The sequence below is a fragment of the Artibeus jamaicensis genome, unplaced genomic scaffold (assembly GCF_021234435.1).
Source record: "Artibeus jamaicensis isolate MK-2021 breed Jamaican fruit bat unplaced genomic scaffold, CSHL_Jam_final contig_2259, whole genome shotgun sequence".
NCBI lineage: Eukaryota > Metazoa > Chordata > Mammalia > Chiroptera > Phyllostomidae > Artibeus > Artibeus jamaicensis.
In genome coordinates, this window is record NW_026521468.1 from 1,703,688 (window position 1) to 1,717,588 (window position 13,901).

Consider the following 13,901-nt stretch of genomic DNA (forward strand, 5'->3'; position numbering starts at 1 on the left):
AGGGCACTAGCTGAGACGGTGGGGACTCTGGCCTTAGATGGGGCTGCCTGTGGTCAAGGGCAAGATCCAAAAGGCAGTTCCATTTCCCATGCTTCTGGGCTCTAGTAGATAAAAGAGATAAAAGCAAGAAAATTATGGCTCTGTGAGTGGGTAATTATATCTGTGAAAACTGACAATGAAGTCTCGGCCTTAACTTGGCTTCTAGGGCATTCTCCGTATTTCCTGGCTGTCTCGCCCCTCGTCCCTCTCTTCTATGCCAGCTTGCTCATCTTCCTTTATCCCAACTTGCAACATCTCAAGGACTCAAGACTCTGTCTCAAGCCTCATTTCTCTCTCACGTCCTCTTCAGGATGTAAATTACCATCTGTGCTGTGTATTTCCCGCTCCTGCTCCTGCCTGGACCTGGATGGACTGCCTTGGGCTTCCCTTCCCAGGGCTTCCTTTTGGGTTTTGCAAATGGAGACACAAACGAGGAATGGATAGGGAGTGAGGAAAGAGTGTTTAGTTCCTGGAGGGGGGTGGTGTTAAAGAAACAAGATTCACCTGAGTGAATTTGAAGATCTAGCCCAGCTGGTGTGGATTGAGCACTGGCCTGCAAAGCAAAGGGTCACGCGGCTTGGATTCCCAGTCAGGGCACAGGCCTAGGTTGTGGGCCAGGTCCCCAGTAGGGGGCGTGTGAGAGGCAACCACAGATTGATGTTTCTCTTCCTCTCTTACTCCCTCCTTCCCCCCTCTATAAAAATAAATAAATAAAATCTTAGAAAAAAATTTAAAAGATCTAAATGGCTTTTTTAAGCATCCCATCTAGCAACTAGAAGGGTGAATGGAGGGAGTTGTACAAAATGGAAGATTTTGATGGGAGGAAGGGTGGAGCAAGGAAGATACTAATAAAAGAAAAGAAAGGGTTATTTGGGGGCATTTTTTCTTTGGGTAAAGAAAACCAAGGATTTTCATCATGCAGAGAGCTTCTTCCTTCTACGGGTAGAGAGGACCCATGTGACAAGTTACCTTACTGGTGGTCAACTGGAACTGGTTCATTAAGATTTTGTTTCTGGGAGAGGTTGAAACTGCAATCAGATCAATTATTAAATTTAGGTTTGGTAACATGGGCTTTTAGCATGAGGGATGCTGTCTGGGGCCTGTGTTTTTCTTTTCGTTTTTAGAGAGAGGGGAAGGAGAAGGAGAGGGAGAAAAACATCAATATGTGGTTGCCTCTCATGCACCCCCTATTGGGGACCGGGCCTGCAACCCACGAGTTGAACCAGCAACTCTAGTTTGCAGGCCGCACCAGCCAGGGCTAAACAAAATCCTTGTTTAAAAAAGAATAACCCTCAACTGATTAAAAGGAAAAAAGAATTGAGTTGCATTGTAGGACGCCCAGCTTGTGCCCCAGAACTGCTGGTGGTGTTTCCCTCACACATCCACCCAGAATTTTGCTTGTTGGGGGCGTGAGGGATGTATGTCCTTCTTCGCACATCAGAGTTGAGTCCAGAACCCAAACAGGGAGGGACGAGAACAACTGCTAAAGAACATGGAATTTCTTTTGGGGGTGATGAAAATGTTCTGAAACTGACTGTCGTAATTATTCAACTCAGTGTATATACTAAAAATAAGTGCATCCTATAGTTTACATGGATGAATTTCACGGTATATGAATTACGTCTCCATAAAGCTCTCGCCCCCCAACCCCCAGTGGATACATACTATATGGCCTCCACGAGCAGGCCTGATCTGGGCCCATCTACCTTGCCGCCTTTGCCTCAGTGTCCCACGTGCCTCGCATGCCCCACTCCAGCCCCCCGGGGGGGTTGCACAGCCCTCTTCTCAGAACACTGTACCCCCCACTTCACACAGTGAATTCCTCCCCGTCCAATATCACCTACTCAGGGAAACCTCCTTGTCCACCCACCCCCAGCCTCGACCAAGAGCCCTCACTAAGCCCGTGTACGGCCCCTGTACTCCAGCCAGTGTCGCCTGTGGTTGTCTGAGACTCGTCTGCCTTCCCCACTGGACTCTCAGCCCCGTGCGGGCAGCTCCGTGCCTGCTTTCAATCATGGTCGTGCGTGACCTCAGGGCCTGACGCAAAAGGAGTTCTCAGTAAGTCTTTGTTGAATAATAAGTGAAAAATATACAATTATTTGCTGCCAAGTTGGAAAACCAGCTAACAAATTATAGATGCAAGTAGGTTAGAGTTCCACAAATGACTCAATAAAAAGACATTCTGAGGCACTCCCAATTCAAAATTACAAAGAGGTTGAAAACCCAAAGGAACAGGGCAGGCTTTTATAGAAACACTGACCTCTTCCCAGGAGAAATTTCTCCCCAGCAGGCAGAACAAACTGAGCAGCCAATGGCCAGGAAGTCATGACGAAGGCTTGCTGCTGTTGTTCAGCATAGAGATGGACGGTCGCGGGTCCTAGGGTCAGGGAGATAGTGTGAACCAAACCCTCAACCCCGTGGGCTCTCAGTGCAGAGCTTCCGCTCTTCGCTGGCAGTCACCGACCCACTGGCGGCTTAACCGACAATGTCCAAACTGCTCCCACCGCCCCTGTGACACCACAGTTCTTTGTCACTTTGATGAAGCCTCGAACATCATAAAAGCAGGGAAAACACAAAGCACCCCAGCGACAACAGAATTGGTTATCACACAGTTACACTTCATAGTTACAGAAGGATTAAGTTTAGGTCAGTTTTCGTCTTCATCATCTCTCTATTTTTTTTCTTATCCCCCTGGATTCCCTTTCCAGGGTTATTTGACACTCTCCTAGGTTCACAGAATTTTTTTATTCCTATATTTTTGAAGCGCTACAGTAGTATGCAGAAACTAGAGAAAGGAGAATAATATCTCTGACCAGCGAGGTTCAGACTTTGCATCGTAAACCACGTGATTATGAACCAGTGTACTGACCTGCTCCTCCTCTTCAAACCGAGCTCCCGTTTTCTGTTTGAACTTGACTTGATGCATCAACAAGGCTTTTAAAATTCATCCCTTGGAACCTGGTGTCTCTTCCCAAAACAGCGCATTCTCCATTTTTGCTCAACCAAATCCCACTGTCTTCTCATTCAGGTCTGCAGTATCGACTGTGTCTGTTATAAGAATTAAAAATACGTGTGTGCCTTCTCATATCTCATCTGATGCTTACTGAGCTCAGAGGTCTCATTGTTCCTTGTTTGGAATATTTGGGTAATTCTTCGTCCTGGAAAATCTGGGGGCTGACCATAGCTGAGACCCGACACACGCTCTCTCTCCAGTGTGTGTGGCCACCAGCCCTAATCAGTCTTTCCTGTTCTTCGTCCAATTTCTACCTTTTTTCAGAACTATATGTCTCAAATTAATTCTTGTAGTCACACTTTCCTGATTAAAAAAAATATATAAACCTACTTACTTAATTAAAAAAATCTGTATTTAGCCCTGGCCAGGTGGCTCAGTTGGTTGGACCATCGTCCAGTACACCAAGAGGTTCAGGGTTTGATTCCCGGGCAGGTCAAATACCTAGGTTGCAGGTTCCATGGCTGGTTGGAGGGCCTGCAGTTGGAGGCAACTGATGGATGTTTCTCTCTCACATTGATGTGTCTCTCTCTCAAATCAATTAAAAAAATCCTTGGGTGAGGATTTTTTAAAAATCATAGTTCTTGCTTTTTCTAACCAGAAAGGTATTACATAAAGGGATCATAAAAAAGACTTTCCCTGAGAAGTGTTGGAAACTACTGTAAAGTATAAGGAGGAAAATTGAAACAATTTAAAGATTTTTATTTTAAGAAACAAAAATCAGCCCTGGCTGGTGCAGCTTGGTGGATTGAGCCCGGGCCTGTGAAGCAAAGGATTGCTGGTTCGATTCCCAGTCAGGGCACATGCCTGGAATTCAGGCCAGGTCCCCGGTAGGGGACACATGAGAGGCAACCACACATTGATGTTTCTCTCCCTCTCTCCTTCCCTTCCCCTCTCTCTAAAAATAAATAAATAAAATATATTTTTAAAAAGAAAGAAACAAAAATTTGATCTCATCACCTAGAAATAACTGCAGCTAACATTTTGAAGAAGTATTGAATGTAACTAAAAAAAGAAATCAGCATAAAGTTAAATAGCTGCTGAACTTCAGACATTTTCATCAGGTACATTAGAGATTTCTTTAAAAGGTAAAAAAAAAAAAAAGAAAAGAAACGAAACTGTAAAAAATATTAAGAGTTGCCCTGGCTGGTGTAGCTCAGTGGATTGAGTGTGGGCTGTGAACCAAAGGGTCACTGGTTCGATTCCCAGTCAGGGCACATGCCTGGGTTGCAGGCCAGGTCCCCAGTGGGGGCTACATGAGAGGCAACCACACATTGATATTTCTCTAACTCTTTCTCCTTCCCTTCCCCTTTAAAAAAATATTAAGAGTCAGTTGGGCCACTATAATTCTTTATGCCTAACTTATATTGTTGTGATGAAAGTCATCAAATGGTATGGTTCTGAATTCAACGTGTGTATTTCAGAGAAAACATCTCCTGAGTTAAAGCTCCTTATAATCAAAATGGCACGATGAAAACTGTGGGATCTAAAAGCATCGGGCTTTTCCCAATTTTTTCTTTTTTGTTTACTATACTTTGCTGTTTTTTTAAATTAACTCGAGAAACATTGTTTCTAGATAGTTAAATTAGCCCCATAAAAATCTGAAGACCTCTCTGATATGTAAGCGGATAATCAAAAACCTGCTTTTTAATTTCAAAAAAGTTTAAAATCCAAGCTTACTTCTAAGTTCATTTTTCAAGAGAAAGGAAAGGGGAAAAGCTGAGTTATAAGCAGAATATCCAGGGCTGCTACCAGCCAGTAAGCACCATGATAGACACACAGGGTGTGCACAGCTCCCCAGGTGACCTTGCTGTCCTGGCACCTCTCCTGGGACCCCCACCCAGCAGCACCACAGTGCTGAGACCCAGCAAGGGACTCCCAGGGCCCTGCCCTGAAGCCCCAGCCCCTTCCTGACTGGCACCATCCTTCAAGGTCAAGGGTCGTCCTTCACTCCTGCCTCACACACTCCCACATCCAATCCAATCCATCAGGAAGTCCCCGGGCTCTACCTCCAAGTCCCTCCAGAACCCGGACTCTGGATCCGAGCCGCCACCTTCAATCACCTGGTTACCGCATTAGCCTCCTAACGGAACCCACCACCTCCCTTGTCTCCTCGAGTCTTCTCTCAGTAGAACGACCACGCTGATTATTTTGAAGTGAAAGTCAGAAAAAAAATCAAATCCAATCAATGAAAACACAACCATAAAATAAAACAGTAGTCAGACCCTGACCCTTGCACTTAAAATGCTTCGGCGGGCGAGACGTCACTCAGAGCAAGAGCTGCACTTCTGCCAGGCCCACCAGGACCCTCACCTCTCCAAGCTCCTCTCCTTCCACTCCAGCCCCCACTGCAGCCACTCCGGCTCCTTGCGGTCCCTGGAGCAGGCCAGGCGCATTCCAGCCTCAGGGCTTGGCACTCTGTCCCCACGCTCTGCCCTCAGATACCCCTTTGCCTGGTGCCCTCATCTCTGCCGAGTCTTTGCTTGATCCATCTTCTCAGTGGGGCCCTCCATGCTCACCTGATTTCAAATCTCTGCCCACCCCACTACTGTCCTCCCCCTCCCAATTCTCCCCTTCCCTCTACCTTTTTTGATTTCCTGTATCAATCAGATTTATTGTTTATCGTGTGTCTGCATCGCTAAGACATAATAAGCTCTACTGAGGGCAGGCATTGTCTTATTCACTGTTGTGTTCCATGCACCCAGAATAGCACTTGGCACATGGTAGGCACTCAGTAAATATTTGTTGAGGTTGGTCGGTGCTCATTTCATAGCAATTAATACATTGAACCCATCACCTAAAAATGTCCTATGAAACTATCCTATAAAAAGCAGGCAGTGGAAAAAGAAACAGGAAAGTGCATCATGGGGAAGCAATTGTGTTAACAATCATTATAAAGCCAAAATGGCTGTACCCCCCAAAAATGATTGTGCCTGAATTCAGAGTATGCGTAGTCCCACCCCCTCCCCCAGATTACCTGACTAAAGGGGGCTTGGCCTTGGTGCGAAAGCAAATACTGCTCCTTCTGCTTCGTCAGTTCTCAAATTCATTTCAAACAGTCATAGCTTGCTTTATTTTCAGACTGTGACTTTCTTGTACAGTGTTTCTCTCTCTCTTTTTTTTTTTAGTGGTTTCCAATTGTATTTCCATTGTCTCATTGGAAGATAAGGCATATATATGCCTTCCGCTCACCCAGGACTTCAATGTTCCTTGTCAAATGACTCAGCTGCTACTTCGCAATTTCCTCACCTGCATCCTGCATCGTCTCACCGTTCCTTAAATCCTATATGTTCCTCTTTCTCAAACTCTTCTCTCGTTTTGCTGACGTTCCGCCAACAAATCGAAGCAGAAACTGTTGGTTTGTTCCAGAAAGGGAGCGCAGGTGGTGATCTCTCTGCCTCCTTGTCCGTCCGTCAGTACGCGTATTCTGTTCATGTCTAGAATCTTGTCAAGTTTTACTCCAGGTCAGCGTTGATGCCGTCCGAGTCTGGTCTTGCAGCCACAGCTTCTTCGTGTTTTGCCCACGGTCCCTCTGCACAGCCCTGTCTCTCTCAGTGGCTGTGAAACCACATAGAAACCGTTAATGCCAGCTTCCCAGGGTAGATAGGTTCCACGATTGTAAGCAGCAGCAAGCAAACTCAGTGTGTGTCCATCAGGTAATATCCTGAACTCACCAGTGTGTCTTGCCCTGCAAGCCTGCTGTGGAGGGTTTTATCAAAATAAATCACCCACTGATTTATCACTGGGGGACATCTAGATTCTTCTAAAGCCAAGTTGCTTTGAGCCAAGCATGACTGAAAGAGCTGGAAATACTGAACGTCCCTGTTGCTTTCTATTAACAACCAAGAGGTAAGAGGGCTGGAGGCAGTTAAAGAGGCAGGATGTCAGGAAGATGGAGAAAGACTGAGAGGCAACCTGGAGGTAACATTCACGCCTCAGTTTTCAAAAAAGAAGAAAAAAAATGTTATCTTGTAGCCATTGGTAGAATTAGGACAAGGGAATTCAGAGGAAGCCTTAGAGAATGGGAATAATAGATGTTGTTTTCTGAAGTTAATCAGGACCCATCACTATTCAGAATCTCTGTCTTGGTGGAGTTAAATGCATAATATATCAAGTGTCCATTTAATCAGAGAAGGGTTAAATTTCTCAAGAACGCAAATGATAGATTATTTCCAGAGGCCACACCTCAGCTCTTGATTCCCCGCTTGCATTTTGGGAAACGTCTGATTACTCCACAACCCACAGCCGAGGTCTTCAAAGGCAGCACGAGAACAAGACAATTAGAAGCCTTCTTTCAGGCTGGCCAAACTAGCAGGGGCTCTTTTAATCCTCTTCTTTTGCTGGCCGAGGGTTGGGCAACCACAGGCGCGCAGCGCCCTCTGCTGTTAAATTTCAAAAGACGACGCCTGGGTGTTGGGGACAGACTGCTAACGGATTCTGGTCCAAGGCAAGAGGCAAATCATCACAAGAGCAGAAGAAACTCAAATTTTGTTTTCATACAAACCTTCAGGATGAGTTACTCTTGCTGGTAACAGACAGCAAAGACAAAGCAAAATAAAATGGGGCAGCTGACCCTGTCCAACAAGGCAACCAGCCTTTCGGTGTTTTGTGAAGCTGTGAAATTCCCCATTCACCCACACCAAGCCTCCAAAACATGGGGGGAAATACACGTCTTCTAGCACTGTATGAGAAACACATATAATTCTGTCTCCATAGAAATCGAGCCCAGAACAACAGAAAGGGGGAAACAGGATGAGAGGTCAATGTAGGGAATTAGGGGCTTATCTTTTGGACCCTAAAAGCATAAACCCCTGGCTTTTTGGCTCCCACATTATAATGTACGTACCTGCCCTAACAGAAATAAAATTAGAGGCCACATGGCAACATTATAATGGAAGGTTTTCACTTCTATTTATAGCTTGCTTATTTGGTGCTTTTTCCTTGCCAAAAGCACCAGACAGGCTCAAAGTCCTTAAATGACCTCGTCCTAAAATCACTTACTTCACCAAGAGAGAGGCTAGTTTATAAAAGAAATGATGTTGGTCACTCATGTAGTTTTTGTGCTCTGTTAAAGTATATTAATGGACATACCAGGGGGCCACGCGGTGCGGTAGTCCAGCAGACGGGCTGTAGAGCTGGACCGCTGGTGCAACGCCGTGCCCTGCTATTGACTAGCTGAGTGGCCCCAGGCGAGCTGCTGGCACTCACTGCACTCATCCGTGAAATGGAATGACAAGAGGATCCATCTTCTAGGGTAGTTATGAGAATTAAGTGAGTTGCTTAGAACAATGGCTGGTGGAACTAATGATCAACCACCACCAGACAATAAAATTAAAAGTGTGCCGTGGCACCGAAGTCCACTTTTCATGACCTGAAACTGCAGCTGGCAGAGGCCTCTATAAAGCACGCTCTCCCCGAGTTCGTGAGGTCTCTTCTGGACAGTGGGCCTTCCGACCTGACTCTGCAGAAGCTTGACACAGGGCTTACCTTCTGCTCCCAGGGTGGGAGAAAGGCCTTGGGGGTCAGAAGAGATGGGCTAGCAGCAGGGAGGGGGCTCACTTGGGTGAAGGGTAATAGCACAAGCTTCATGTCGCTCTTACTCTTTGCCTCCTTGGAACAGTCACCAAAAAAGGCACCAAAATATGAGCAACACAGTGATGAATCCAGCAGCCTCTTCCAGATGCTGGTCACCTTCTGGGGCTGAAGACAACCCTCAGCTCCAGAACTGCTACACAGAAGGGCTTAGCAATGGCCCTTGGAAGGGAAAGCATCATAATTGTCTTAAAACAAACTTATTTTTGTTTGCCTGCCGAGCACACTGCGTTATTTGAGACGGCCTAGCTGCTAGAGCGCCTGAGAGGACTGAATTCTCCCGGAGCCGCCCTAGTCACTGTTACACCCCTCCCCGGCCCCCCAGCCTCCCACCCCCGTCTTTCTCTTTTACTTCACCCTGTGGTTTTCTTCTATAATTTAACAGATGTGTAATTTTATATTTATTCTCTTGTCTCCTGTCTTTTTCCCCTGGGGCCGTAAATACCATACAAACGGTGGCCACAGATGTATTATTCATCAGCGTGGCCCAGTTCTTAAAACAGCATCCAGCACACACTACTCTCAATAAATATCTGTTGAATAAATAAACAAGTGAATTCTGTGATTATTGTATGCACAGGAATAACAACAACAAAAACAAGGGAGATGATATGAAAGGAACAGGAATTGCCGTTTACACAAGGGAAATGTTATTTCTGCAACACTTGGCTTTGAGGTTGGTGATTAAAGATGAACAAGGGTACTTAACAGCAAGCCTTGGCTGAGGTTGCTTCTGCAGGGAGTTGACGAAAAGGCTCAGCAGAAGAGAGAGAAGGCTGTCCCTAGGAGCGTCTCTTCTGCCCTGGACATGGGCCCAGGTTAGTTAACCAAGACCTGCTCTTGTGCCTTAACCTTGAGAGCCTGGCACACCGCCAGCAGTAGTCTGCAGGGGAGGTGCAGGGTTTTCTGGGAAAAGGAGGAAACTTCTCCATCACTCTTTCCCAAGTAGCCCCAGTTGCCCTCCATGGAGGGAGCTTTAGTCATCCTTTGGCTCGAATGCAGGAGACACTCAAGCTTTCTGCATGAGGGTTTCTCAACAGGCTCTGTTGAGCCATCTGTTTTCCCAGTGGGATCCTGGAGTTTGCTTATGTAAGTTCTCGTGAAGGAAGGGACCTGGCTTTCTGGCGCAGCTTGGCCGGCTCACCGGTTTCCACTCAGGAGCAGAGGGAGGGGTGGGGCTAGAGGACATTCGGGCACAGTAACTTTCTGTCACTGTTCTTTGTCCGTTTCTCACACTAACATTTGACACGGTTCCCACCTGTCTGTGCACACACAAGTCAGTCACCCAGGACACCCTCACTGTGGTGCGGACCACAGCATCTGTGTCTTTAGCAGTTTATGGGGACCTGAGTCATAAAAGTTTCTTAGACAAGGAGTTCCTTCTCACTATTTCTAAGCTGGAAAAGTGGGCTATGATAATGCTCTGGAACATGTGATCTATTACGTGTATGTGTACATAAAACTCCATCACATTTTGTGCTCATAAAATACCCAATACTCCGTTTGTGCTGATTTAGTGTCACTTTTTTTTTATATTTTAAATTTTTAAAAAATTTTATTTAGTTATTTTTCAAGTACAGTTTTTTGTCTATTTTTCCCATCCCAGCCTCCCCCGCCCCTTGCTCCCCACCTCCCTCCCATTTCCACCCCCCCTTAGTTCTCGTCCCTGTGTCCTTCCTATTTGTTCCTCCAAATCCCTCCCCCATTTTCCCCTTAACTTCCCTTCCTTCTCCCCTCTGGTCACTATTCCTTGTTCTCTATTTCAGTGTCTTTGTTTTTTGTTTGTTTCTTTTTTTTTCTGCTTGTTTGTTTGTTTTGTTGTTTAGCTTCCTGTTAAAGGTGAGATCATATGGTATTTGTCTTTCAACCCCTGGCTTATTTCACTCAGCATAAATTGTCACTCTTAATAAATCATCAAACTGTTCCTGTCCCCAGCCTCCTCTCCATGGGGCATTGGATGACGGCCCCTTTCACGGGCGTGAATGACATCACTGCTTCCCAAAACAGCTGCTTTGTTTCCCTTTATTTATACAACTGATTACTGTTTACACATAATTTGCCCAAGCGTTTATGTATTTTTGCTAATTGGGTTATTCAGAAAGTTTCTTCTTTCTCAGGACGCCGTGTGCACGTCCCCATGTTTGGATGAAGAGGCCCAGGGAGAGTCTCGGTGGGGAGACCAGACACCCTGGTTGGCCTGAGAGCACCCTGGTCTGAGACCGGGGTTCTGGTGTGGTGTGTGGGGCGCCCCTTTCACCTCAGAAGTGCCCAAGCTTGGATAACAACCAGAACCCCCTGAGTGATGGCCAGCAAGGGCGGGCTCCAGGCCCCCGCTCTTTTTATCAGAAACTGATGAAACAAAGACAGAGAGGGACAGAGGGAAGTCTCACACACACACACACACACACACACACACACACACACACGAGAAAATGAATTCATGTGGGTCTCCGTTCAGGGAACCCTGCCTGAGTCTGTCTATAAGTAAGGAATCTTCTTCAAAGCAAATACCGTATTTTCGGACTATATGACTCACTCCCCCCAAATTTGGGAGGAAAGGGGGGGTTGCGTCTTACAGTCTGAATGTAGTTTACCTGGCTCGCTGTGGGGAGGTGGGGGCGGCGGTGGAGCAGGGTCACAGGGGGCAGGAGCAGGGTCATGCATTTTCCTCCCAAATTGACGGGGGCAGGGGAGTGGGTCTTATAGTCTGAAAATACGGCAATACTTCTCCATCTCCCACCAAGGAATCATTTTTCACTACATGAATTTTATCCAAGGGTTTTTCTTAATATATGGCACTCGTTTAACTGAGAAAAGCAGAACGCAGAGGAGTGTGTACAGTATATGCTGCCATTTGTGTTCCAAAAGCGGCAAGATTCATGCACATCTATGAAAAAATACTGCCAGAGGGTACGTGAGAAACTAACAGCAGCTGTTTCTGGCGAGGGAAATTGGGTAGCTCGGGGGCAGCGTTGTAGGAAGAGTTCTTTTTTTTAATCTTCACTAGAGGATATTTTATTATTGATTGTAAAGACAGAGGAAGGGAGAAAGAGAGAGAGATTTCAATGAGAGAAAGAAACGATTGCTTATTGTACGTGCCCCAATCAGAGGCTGAACCTGCAACCCAGGTATGTGCCCTGACCAGAAATCGAACCTGCAACTTTTTTGGTGTATGGGATGACACCTCAACCCACTGAGCAACCCCACCATGGTGGAAGAAGTTTAGAAAATACATTTTTAAAATCTCTTAACGAGGCTCTTTGTCCCCTGAGATGCCTACGGTTTGCCTCTGAAACTCGGAGTCCCCTTCTTTGGGGGCACCTCCCCTCAGCTCAGCTCTCCCACTAATCCTGCTCCGGCTGAAATCCTGGGGGTCCAGATTCCTGTCCCCGACAAGGAGGCTGCCTGTGGCTTTCGATCTTACCAAACAAGGTGTTTCAGCTTCTTGCCCTTTGAGAGACTGGACCCCGTCATTCTCCCCTTAGCGGTTCTTGACACATGAGGAGAAATAATTACCCACCAGACCTGTACCAACCCAGAGAAGCCTGGTCTCTGCAACCTGAACTTCAGTTCTCTCTCACTAAACCAGGAGGACAGACAGAAGCTCCCTTAATAATGCTCCTCCCTCAGCTGAAAGAAGAACGTGGAAGCAGCTGCCCACAACCACCGCTTATTCCCCTGGGTGTCGGGGTTCTTCTCTTCTGTTATTTCACCCTGGCCGTCCATGCCTTGACCATCTTCGTCCCGGCAAAAGCTCTAGATGGAGCTGCGTGTTAGGCTGATTTAAGATCTTAATGATAAAAGTGAATAACTTTACCAACACCAACAGAGAGCTTCTCGCCCGATTGTGGAGCTAAATGTTTATCATTGCACACGGCAGTGTCGGATTTGGGCCCAGCAGGGCTCAGCTGTTTTAATCACTCACGTGGAACTGGAGTCTGTGCGTTATTCTCAAGTCAGGTCACCTGGGTTCTGAAACCTTTGCATTTTGAGGCAGCGCCCCTCTGCAATGGGAGGAGATACCTTTGGGCACGTCACTTAGGAGTTGATCTCCTTTGATGGTGAAAATGGTAGACTTTGTATCATTTATTTTACTGCAATAAGGAACAGAAAGTTTATTTCTTCATTTACCAGATCAGGTTGTCAATTTCTAAGGTTCCTTCCAGGCCTAGAATTCTGTTTTGATCCTGCGACCTTACTCAGGGCAGTCCCAGGAGGCTCTGAAACCTGGCTGGAGAATTGGGAGTCAGTGCTAGGCAGCTTTTAAAACTGGCATTGTTTAAATAAGAGGTAACTTGTGGGGAAAAGCCTCCTTTTTAGTTTAAATCCTTGTTTCAAGGATCAGCAGTCAGACTCCCTACTTGTGCAGGCTGCATTCTCATTCACGGGACCCTGAACTTTCTACAGGGGCATCATGTAGGTCCCACAGACACGTAATCACATCACTTCAGCAGGAGACCCAGGATTCAACCAGACATTGGATCTGAAGGACCAGCACAACTCCCAACACCAAAACCAACACACCCTGTAGAACTCAGGGGTTGTTTGGGCGGATGCGTCTGCATTTTAAATGAAGTGGCACATTAAATATTACTTGTTAAATTTGAGGATGATCTTTTCAAGTAACCACCGCAGGAGCTTATTGCACAGGTGCTGGTGCTAATCACCTACCCACTGGCCCCTAACCACCCTGAATCCCACCTATAAATGAAGGCGGGCGCGCTAAATCAATGCCTTTCAAATGGTTCCCTGCGGCTCCGTGGGGCACCTCAGGGCCGTCCTAAGAGCCCAGAGTCCCAGGCCTCCACTCCCTGCTCCAACCAGATGAGAGCAGCTTTCATCCAGTTCTGTTGGGCTTCCATACGTAAAACTTTTGAAGGACAGTTTTCATTACTGAATTGAGACGTTTAGAAGCCACTGCACTAGGTGACCTCCCCGTCCCTTCCAGCAACATCCTGCGAAGCCACGCTGCTTGCCTGCCCGGCTGCTCCAGCAGAATCCGAGTTTCCTCGTGCAGGACTTTTCTCCGAGTAAACTCCTCGTGTGAATGAGAAGGTGAACATCCCAGCTGAAGCTGTTCGCCGGTAGCCAGTGGGCTCAGAGGCCTCCCTTGGGCTCCGACACAGCTCCAGTGACTTGGGACAGCTCGCAGGATGCCCACAGCCGTGTCCACAGCACCCCCGGGGACGCAGCTCACCAGGGCTTGGCAGCAGGGCAAAAATTACGGGTTCTTAGGTCAACTTGGGGAGTCCAGTGTCCC